General features: G+C 50.4%; 1 long non-coding RNA gene across 1 annotated transcript; it reads right to left on the bottom strand.

Moving 5' to 3' along the window:
• Positions 1-564: 564 nt before the first annotated feature.
• LOC129463635 (uncharacterized) lies at positions 565-8,905 on the bottom strand. Its single transcript, XR_008651252.2, has 5 exons — positions 8,769-8,905; positions 3,684-4,198; positions 3,267-3,491; positions 1,778-2,483; positions 565-1,233 (listed from the first exon to the last, which is right to left on the bottom strand). It is a non-coding gene; the product is annotated as an uncharacterized lncRNA (long non-coding RNA).
• Between the last annotated feature and the right edge of the window lie 521 nt (positions 8,906-9,426).

Below are 9,426 nucleotides of genomic sequence, written 5' to 3'. Positions count from 1 at the left end.
TGGGCTTTAAGATGCTGGTACGTTTCAGCGGCAGAAGATGGATTTGCCCCAGTCTGGTGATTCCAGACCCTGGAGTCGGGAATCAGGAGGCCCTCCCTTCCTGCAGGTTGAGTCCCTCTAGGCCTGGGGGCCAGGACCAGGCAAAATGTCAGCCGGTGTGACCGAGGACTCTGAGGAGAGCCCAGCAGAGCCCACAGCTGGTCTGAGCCCAGGCTAATTTTGTTGTTGTTGTTGAGACACAGTCTCACTCTGTCGCCCAGGCTGGAGTGCAGTGGCACGATCTTGGCTCACCGCAACCTCTGCCTCCCGAGTTCAAGCAATTCTCCTGCCTCAGCCTCCCGAATAGCTGGGATTACAGGAGCCTGCCACCACACCTGGCTAATTTTTTGTATGTTTAGTAGAGACGGGGTTTCACCATGTTGGCCAGGCTGGTCTTGAACTCCTGACCTCAGGTGATCAGCCTGCCTCGGCCTCCCAAAATGCTGGGATTACAGATGTGAGCCACCATGCCCAGCCTCCTTTTTCTTCTTTTTAATTTTTTTTTTTTTTTTTTTTTTTTTTTTGGAGACAGAGTCTCACTCCGTTGCCCAGGCTGGAGTGCAGTGTGGCACAACCTCGGTTCGCTGCAACCTCTGCCTCCCAGGTTCAAGCGATTCTCCTGCCTCAGCTTCCTGAGTAGCTGGGACTACAGGCACCCACCACCACGCCCGACTAATTTTTGTATTTTTAGTAGAGATGGGGTTTATCCACGTTGGCCAGGCTGGTCTTGAACTCCTGACCTCAGGTGATCCGCCTGTGCCTCGGCCTCCCAGAGTGCTGGGATTACAGGCATGAGCCACTGCGCCTGGCCCCAGGTTAATTTTTAACATGACTGTGAACTCTCAGAGACTCCTGAAGAATAAACAAAAGCCTCTCCCACCTCATTATCCCTGAGGGAGAGACCCTGGTGCCCTGCAAGGGAGAGGCTGAGGGTCTGGAGGAAATGGGAGGCTTTCCACGGCCACTGCAAGTGTTTGCTTTAAACAAATATTTCAAAAGTCAAGATCCCAAGAGCAGCCATATGCCCCCTTCTGGGGACCCATGAGTCTCTTTCATCTGTAGTTTATTCAGTGGGACATTGGCCTTCTCAGACTTCTGAAGGTCAACCAGCCGAAGCCAACACACCCTCTTCAAATTGACTCACAGCGCAGGCCAAGTCCGCCTGAGTGGAACACACTCCTGAGAGTGAATTTCCTGGAAGAACATGGGAAAAAGAGAATCTAAAGAGGAAATTCTGATTTTCTTTTCAGTGTCTGAGCCCAAGTAAATATCCACAATTATAGGATAATTTAAGTTTATTCTTACCTTTTCTTACATAAAAAAATCTACTTTTATAACATAAAAGTTATAACAAATTAACTTCTTGTTTGAATGCACTTTGTGTTTTGAGAGCTAGTAGTTTTTCAAAAAGGCTTCAAAGCTTGTTCATCCTCAGCCTCACTCGCTGTCCCACAGGGACTCTGCTTATTGGGATATCTGGGGTATCGTAGGATACACATGGCTCAGCTCATGGGACATTTGTATGTCCAGAAGGGACATAGCCCAAGGCAGCCTCTATGGTCAAGGGATCCCACTCTTCTCCTTCTGTGGACGTCTCCCTTAAGGGGCGCATGGGAGCAGCTTCGACACAGCGGCTGTTCCTGGCGCTCTCCCCTCCCACCCTGGTGGTCTCCCCAGAGCTCCATATCACCTGCCTCCACGGGGTATCACCTACCTCTGCGGAGTGTCACCTCCTGACCTGCCCTGGCAGAATCGGGTGCTCCTGCACAGAGGAGTTTGCTCCCAGTGATGGAAGGTGTCACATGCTGTCCTGAGAGCTGAGACGGTCGATACAGTGTTGGAACTTTACAGAGCACATCAGACCCACAGGAGTAAAAGGAGGAACGTTATTTTCCAAAGCGTCCCCTTGCGTCCCTCCTGGAGCTTGACCCTCTGTAAATGAGAACCATTGGCTCTTTCCAGTGTAAATCAAAGTGCGTGTTTACAGATGTCCCTGTGAAAATGAAACTATCTGGGCCCTGCCTTTCATAAGCAGAAAAAACAAAACAAAGTGTCTGGTGAAGGCCATTCCCTGGGTTTCATTCAGCACCCATGAGGCTCTGGGAAGAGTCCATCCATGCGGGAGATATTATTACCAACGGACCCGAAGAACAATCGGTGGGTGACAGGGTGGACAACATGAAATAGACACACCAGCACCGGAGGAGCGCCCCGGCTGTGCCCCGTGCCGCGCATCCCCCACCCACCGCCCTGCAAGGTCAGCCTGTGCAACGTCGGCCCCACGCAGGCGGCCTCTCCAGGTCGAGGGGTTTCGGTCGGTGCTCAGAGCCGTGCAACTGCCCTTCCGGAGGTGGACAGGCTCCAGGGGTGGCGGTCAGCCCCGTGCAGGCCCGAGAGCGCCTGGAGGCAGGTTTCAATGCGTGTTTTGTTTGGGGCTCTCTAACCTGTGGAAGGAAACGCCCAGCGGTTTAAGCCAAGTGAGGGGAGGGCTGGGCCTTTACAGGCAGTGCCGGGATTCCCGCGGGGACCCAGAGGGAGAACTGGAGGCGCCGCCCCCCAGGACCCAAGCCTGAAGCCTCCACCACAGCCGACAGCTTGCCTGTGTTTCCCGGACAGCAGCCCCGAGAGCATGCCGAGGGTCCTGCTGCACACGCGGTCAGCTGCGGTGTACACAGGATCAAACGACCTCCCTGATCCGACCTGAGTTGGTCAGGGAGCTGTGCAGGGCACGACAGGCTCTGGGAAAAAGTACGATACGAACATTAAGATATCAGCCAAGGCCGGGCGCGGTGGCTCACGCCTGTAATTCCAGCACTTCGGGAGACCAAGGTGGGCGGATCACTTGAGGTCAGTTCCAGACCAGCCTGGCCAACACGGTGAAATCCCGTCTCTACTATAAATACAAAAATTAGCTAAGTGTGGTGGCGAGTGCCTGTCATCTCCGCTACTCGGGAGGCTGTGGCAGGAAAATCGCTTGAAACTGGGAGGCGGAGGCTGCAGTGAGCTGAGATCATGCCACTGCACTCCAGCACTCCAGCCTGGGCAACAGAGTGAGACTCTGTCTCAAAAAAAAAAAAAAAAAAAAATTGCAGCTAAAATGAAATGCACAAGGTGCTAGCACTGATTTCATGGATGGTAGAGGAGGAATCTGAAGGTGTCGGATTGTTATTTAATAGAGTTCTAACCTGAAGCTGAACAGCACTTAAGGAGCTGAGCCAAGTCCTCACCTTCTCATAGGGAAACCAGGCCCACAGGGGACAGTGTAAAGGAGCACAGCACATTTCACCCGCACTGGGACGGCATTCGAGGCCTCCTAACCCACAGACCCGGGCCGCAGTCTGCCTCCCTGGCTGGTCTGTAGGGTGCAAATGCTCCTGACAGGCAAGCTTGATGGACTGTGAATATTTCTTCCATGATGATAATATTTGAGATTTAAAGAAAAATCACAAGTACTGGGGGGAAAAAAAGACTATGAAGTAGAGAAAGAGCTCCACGTTTCCATGAATACTTGTTATTATTATTATTTTGCTGCACAGATCAACCCATCACCTGGGTACGAAGCCCCACATGCATTGGCTCTTTATCCTGATGCTCTCCCTCCCCCCGTCCCTGAAAATACTTAGAAAATTAACCAAATAAGTTACCATATGTTAGGACATTAGGAGTGCTTTTGGGGCAGGCATATTATAATTAAGTGGTTATGTAAAACTTTAAAAACCGTGATTAGTTTCCACTGTTTCTGTTCTTGTTTTCATCCCTAGCAGAAAAGCAATTCAGGGTCAGTCTCAGGGAGCAGAGAGAAGGCTGGGAATCTCAGCTTTGCTGAAGGTAGTTGTGGGGCCTTGAGGAAGTCATTTAATTTCTTGACACACCGTTTGTGCACAGGACTGACCCCAGTGGCTTCCTCGTATGACTGTCCTGAGTAGCAAAGGCATCCACACACAAGGAGCTGTGGTGGGTATGGTGATGCCTGGTGAGGCACGTGCTCCCTGCACCACGGATGCTATCTTCTTTAGGTATGTTCTGAAAGACTTGACTTCTCGGTCAGGCGCGGTGGCTCACGCCTGTAATCCCAGCACTTTGGGAGGCTGAGGCGGGCGGATCACAAGGTCATGAGATCAAGACCATTCTGGATAACACAGTGAAACCCCCGTCTCTGCTAAAAAATACCAAAAAAAAAAAAATAGCCGGGTGTGGTGGCGGGCGCCTGTTGTCCCAGCTGCTCAGGAGGCTGAGGCAGGAGAATGGCGTGAACCTGGGAGGTAGAGTTTGCAGTGAGCCAAGATCACGCCACTGCACTCCAGCCTGGGCGACAGAGTGAGACTCCGTCCACAGTGACGTGGCACGGTGGGGTGGGGGGAATCCTGAATTCCCTCTTCCTTGGCATCAGATGGCTCCGCCGAAGCCGAAGCTGGCAGCGAGGGTTGAAAAGCTCCCTTTCCACAATTATGCCTCAGGCCTTTATTGCCCTAACAGAGCAGCCATCCCTCTGGCATTATCGAAGCCCTCACAACCTCCCTTTGCAAGGCAACACCGGCGTGAGGGCAGTGCCTAGAGAGCTGACGTGGATCCCTGGATGCAGTCCAGCCCTGGAACTAATTTCCTGAGCTTGCAGAGAAATGGTAGCGCAAGAGCCACTGACCTCCCTGGCCCTCACCCTCCATCTGTCCCATGGACACCAGGATTTTGCTCTCCTCTGAGAGCCATTAAGGTGGCTAAAAATAATTACAGAGCTCGTCATAAATGCACAGTGTTATGTAAACAGTGCAGGAAATCCCCCGTTGAGCAAATGAAACACTAAGATAGCCTTTATGAGCCAGCGAGGGGTGAGAAACAGAGCTCAGGCTTTCTAGCATCAGCCCTTTACTTCAAAACTAAGTTGTAATAGCGACAACTCTAGTAAAAGTTATTCTCGTTTCAATCATTCGCACCTCATTCATCAGTGAAAAATAGAGAATTGGCATAATTCGGTATATATAACTGGAACTGTGCTTTTCAGAATAGCACAGCATTTCACAAATTAATAACTTTCCCAAAGACTCTTAAATTCAACAGAATGTTTGGCTCCCAAGCAACATCTCTCCGGTCTGTGAATTATAGACTCTTAATATAAAGTAACAGCACTTTCTGTGTGGAATGTCTCACTCTGAATAGCTTACCAAAAATATTTGACAGCATCAATTACACCTCACACACTGCCCAGGGCTCAGGACACAATTGTGTGCATACTTTACAGGAGCCTTTTTCGCAGATAGACTGGAGTGCAAATTTACACACACCCAATGCATATGCACTGCTTTCCCTGTGCATCCCTTGGGTGTGTCACTATAGCGATGCAACATGAGCAACTCTGATGCGCGGACATGAGAATTACCAACTCCCTAGAAGTAATTCTGATTTAATTGGGAAGCAACATGGTCTATTAAAAATTAACACAGACTTTGGAGACATCCAGTTGTGGATTCAGTTCTCTGTCACCCTTTGAGCCTACATTTTCTCCTCTATGAAATGGGGCTCACCCTCCTCCACCTCCGTGTTTCTGGCTGAAGGTTGGATTCGAGGCTGTATTTGAGGTGCAGGCTTGGGGAGCCTGGGAGTGTAAGCCCATGATGTGCAGGTCGCATTTCTGCTTTTATGGTTTACAGATAATAATGGAAACATTAAACAGCTTGTGCTGTGCATGTCTGGAGCGGTCGTAGCTGCCACACGAATAAGGAGGAATCAGGTGGTGTGTTCCTGTGATTCTGGGCATCTGAGAGCTGAGGTGTGATGTCCTCAATCCACACAGCTTCTCAGATTCAAAAGAAATCCACCTTCTTGCCCCAACCCTCCCACACCGCCTTGGTTGTAGGAAAATCACTCAGTGGTCATTCAAGGCTACAAGTTGTATTCAGCTGCTTAAGCGAATATTGGATTACATCTTTGATAAACTGTTTTTCCTACCTCTCAAATATACAGTATGTTTTAAATAGAAGAACGCTTTGTAGCAGATTAGATTCGGTTCATGAAAAGAGTAATAAAAATTCAGTTCACTCCCAACTGTGTATTTTTTTTAAATGATTCGATAATAGCCACTTTGGGGGTTGCTTCGGATGATTGAAAATTCCTGAAAGTTGCTTTGAACATCCCAAAGACGGCTGCTCTATCCAGAAATTTCGGGTGCAGGTTTGAACATCCCAAAGACAGCTACTCTATCCAGAAATTTCGGGTGCGGGTTAGAACATCCCAAAGATGGCTGCTCTATCCGGAAACTTTGGCTGCAGGTTAGTCCGACAGCCAGCTGCCCCGGGGCTTTCGCGTTTTTGTGTGAATTGGATTCAGGTTTCTTTTTTTCTGAGCCATGTACTTTTGCTGAAAGCCTTGCAGCTTTGAAGGGCTCTGAGTTTACTCAGCGCTGGAGCCAGTACTGTTTGAACTTGGTGTGTACATGTTAACAGACAAGGTTTTGTTTCCAAGCTTGACTGAATTTTTCAAGTAGTGTAAACTAACTTCAGTCCATAAGCTATTATTTCCATTTCGGTAACAGCACACACAGCCAGGCCTGTGGAGAGCATCCTGTGTACTAAGGCCAAAGCTCATCTGTGAAATTGTGAACTGGGCCCACGCTAAGGGGCCTTAAACAGTGAGCAGTCGTACAGGGGCAAGAGTGGGGATGGGGCCGCATGGATCCGTCCGCTTTTGGGGATGGCCCAGAGGGGAGGGGGTAAATAATTGAGGAACCGCGGAATATTGGCACTGCCTGGTTTCTATATGGAGGGTGTCATCCCCCCAAAACTCAGGTGCTGTCTTGATGAGGCGGGCACCCCTGGCCCTGTGAGCCCTTCAGCCGCGAGTGCACCTGCAGCGTCGGCTGCTGCACTTGGCGTCCCTGAGCCGGACGCAGGCTCCTCGAGAATCTTTGGAGAGCTACGAAGGGAAATGGAGTTTACGCTGAAGGGGTAAAGCATTTGTACTGACTTGCTGGGGGTGTGTGTGTATAAAGCTGTAGCATTTCGACCTCTTTAATATAAAAAATACCATCCCTTCCTTTAAGAACTAATCTTTTCTTCAAAATCAGAAAAATAATAAGCAAATCTGTCTCACCGTGCAGAAAGTTGTAGAATCTATTAAGACCACCCCCACTCACTTCTTTTTTCATAAATTCATCCAACCCTGGGATTAACTAAGTCTTTCTCACCATCTTACAAAGCCAGGGAATGTCAGCTTTTGCCCAAAGTGAAGCTCAGCTGAGACAGGACCATCCCAGTAATGGAAGCGTTCGCATGTATGGTTGGAATAGAAACGGTAGTTTACAAACACTGAAAAGGTGCCTGTGTTGTGTTCACATGAGAACGAAAAAGAAAACCTCCGATGGCGCCGCAGGTGCCCGCCCTTCCCCCATGAGGGCCTCGTGCTTCCAGGAACCCCCATTCCCACTGAGGGTGAAACGACAAGGGCCCTGTGCTTCCAGGAACCTCGCCTTCAGCTACAGAAAAGGGGCCCTCTCCAGGACAGTGGTTACATGTTCATCTTCATTTCCAAAGGCGCAGGTCAAGGGCTCAGATTCAGAAGGTTAAAAATCTACTCAAGGCCGGGCGCGGTGGCTCACGCTTGTAATCCCAGCACTTTGGGAGGCCGAGGCGGGCGGATCACGAGGTCAGGAGATCGAGACCACGGTGAAACCCCGTCTCTACTAAAAATACAAAAAAAAATTAGCTGGGCGTGGTGGCGGGCGCCTGTAGTCCCAACTACTCGGAGAGGCTGAGGCAGGAGAATGGCGTGAACCCGGGAGGCGGAGCTTGCAGTGAGCCGAGATTGCGCCACTGCACTCCAGCCTGGGTGACAGAGCAAGACTCCGTCTCAAAAAAAAAAAAAAAAAAAAAAAAAAAAAATCTACTCAAAGCATTAATTATTCACAGCAAAACTGGTATAAGAGGTGGGGTCGGGGACAGAGTGAGTATTTTGTGGAATCTTTAAAGAGTTTGATTCCTTTCGTTAGTGCCATTGTTTGCTGCTGTGTACTGTTTCTGGTTGGGATGGAGAGGAAGGCTTGGCAGAGAGAGGGAGAGAGAGAGAAAATGGAGAGGAAGGCTGGGCAGAGACAGGATGGAGAGGAAGGCTTGGCAGAGAGAGAGAGAGAGAGAGGATGGAGAGGAAGGCTGGGCAGAGAGAGGGAGAGAGAGAGAATTGTTTCCTGATGAGAACTGATGCATATGCAGGCAAAGGGGAAAAGGTGCCTGTGTCGCACATTCTCAGAGGAACCTGTATGTTTGATCATAAATAAAATATTTTTTCCTTCATCTCCGTACCTAAGCCGAACTTGCTCCTCTTCTCCTTTTTATTTTTCCTTATGTATTTGTTTCTCCAGAGTGCAGCTTTCTTTGTGATCCTCAGGGTTTCTTTTATGTTTCTTGGGATTCGCATTTTCCAGACCTGGTGCTGCTGGGAGACCTCAGGTTGGGGCAGTGGCTGGGCCACCCAGGCTGCCTCTGCCCTCTGCCCTCTGCTCTCTGCTCTCTGCCCTCTGCCCTCTGCTCTCTGCTCTCTGCCCTCTGCCCTCTGCTCTGCACTGGGCAGCCTCGCGGAGCTGGATCCTGGGACCCAGCTGTGAGCACTTGGCACAGTGCTCAACTCTCACCGGGCCAAGGTAGCCGGGAAGGCATGAGTGATAGGCACAAGCCCACCCTTGCAGGCCCCGTCGGGGTGGTGGCCCTGAGCTCCACATGGAGGGCGTCCTCCAAGCCACTCACCATGTGAGAGCCCCAAGGGTGGGACGGATGTGGCCTCCTGCCTGCTGGTCACGGAGACAACCACACTCCAAGGCAGAGTTCCTGGAAGCCAAGGCCTGTGCAGGAACCTGGCGGGGGATGCTGGGGTTGAAGAGGAATGACCAGGGCTTGGTGGGTGAAGGGCGAAGGCCCGAGAGGAGAGGAAGGTCTCACCATAATTAGAATAATTAGAATGCTGACTCCATAATTAGAATGCTGACTCCAGAGCCCGAGGAAGTGAATTAGCCCGGGCCCTGTTTTTGAGCAGGCTCCATGGAATATCACCCAAAGGCCACGGTTCTTCAGCAGAACATGTTTTGGACCTACTTTTTGAAGAAACATGGAATCCGAGGAATGGGAACCTGGCCTGAGAACGGATGTATCAATGCTGTAACCACACACGTATATGGTGGATTTGTGTTTGGTTTTTGTCTTCCACAAAACCTCACATACGCCTCAGGAAGTTACCTTGGGAGCAAGTGGCCATGGCTGCTGGGGGAGAGCCAGGCTTCCTGCAGAACTGCCCCCTTTTAACGTGTGTATACACTGGGGTTCCACACAGGGTCTCCTCAGCAGAAGCCAAGCAATGACAGCCACCTGCCCAGGCCTCATTTGACAGTGGGAGACCTGGGACCCTGTA

The sequence above is a fragment of the Symphalangus syndactylus genome, chromosome 2 (genome assembly GCF_028878055.3).
Source record: "Symphalangus syndactylus isolate Jambi chromosome 2, NHGRI_mSymSyn1-v2.1_pri, whole genome shotgun sequence".
NCBI lineage: Eukaryota > Metazoa > Chordata > Mammalia > Primates > Hylobatidae > Symphalangus > Symphalangus syndactylus.
Note: the sequence above shows the minus strand (reverse complement) of the source record. Positions and strands in the feature narration are given on the sequence as shown.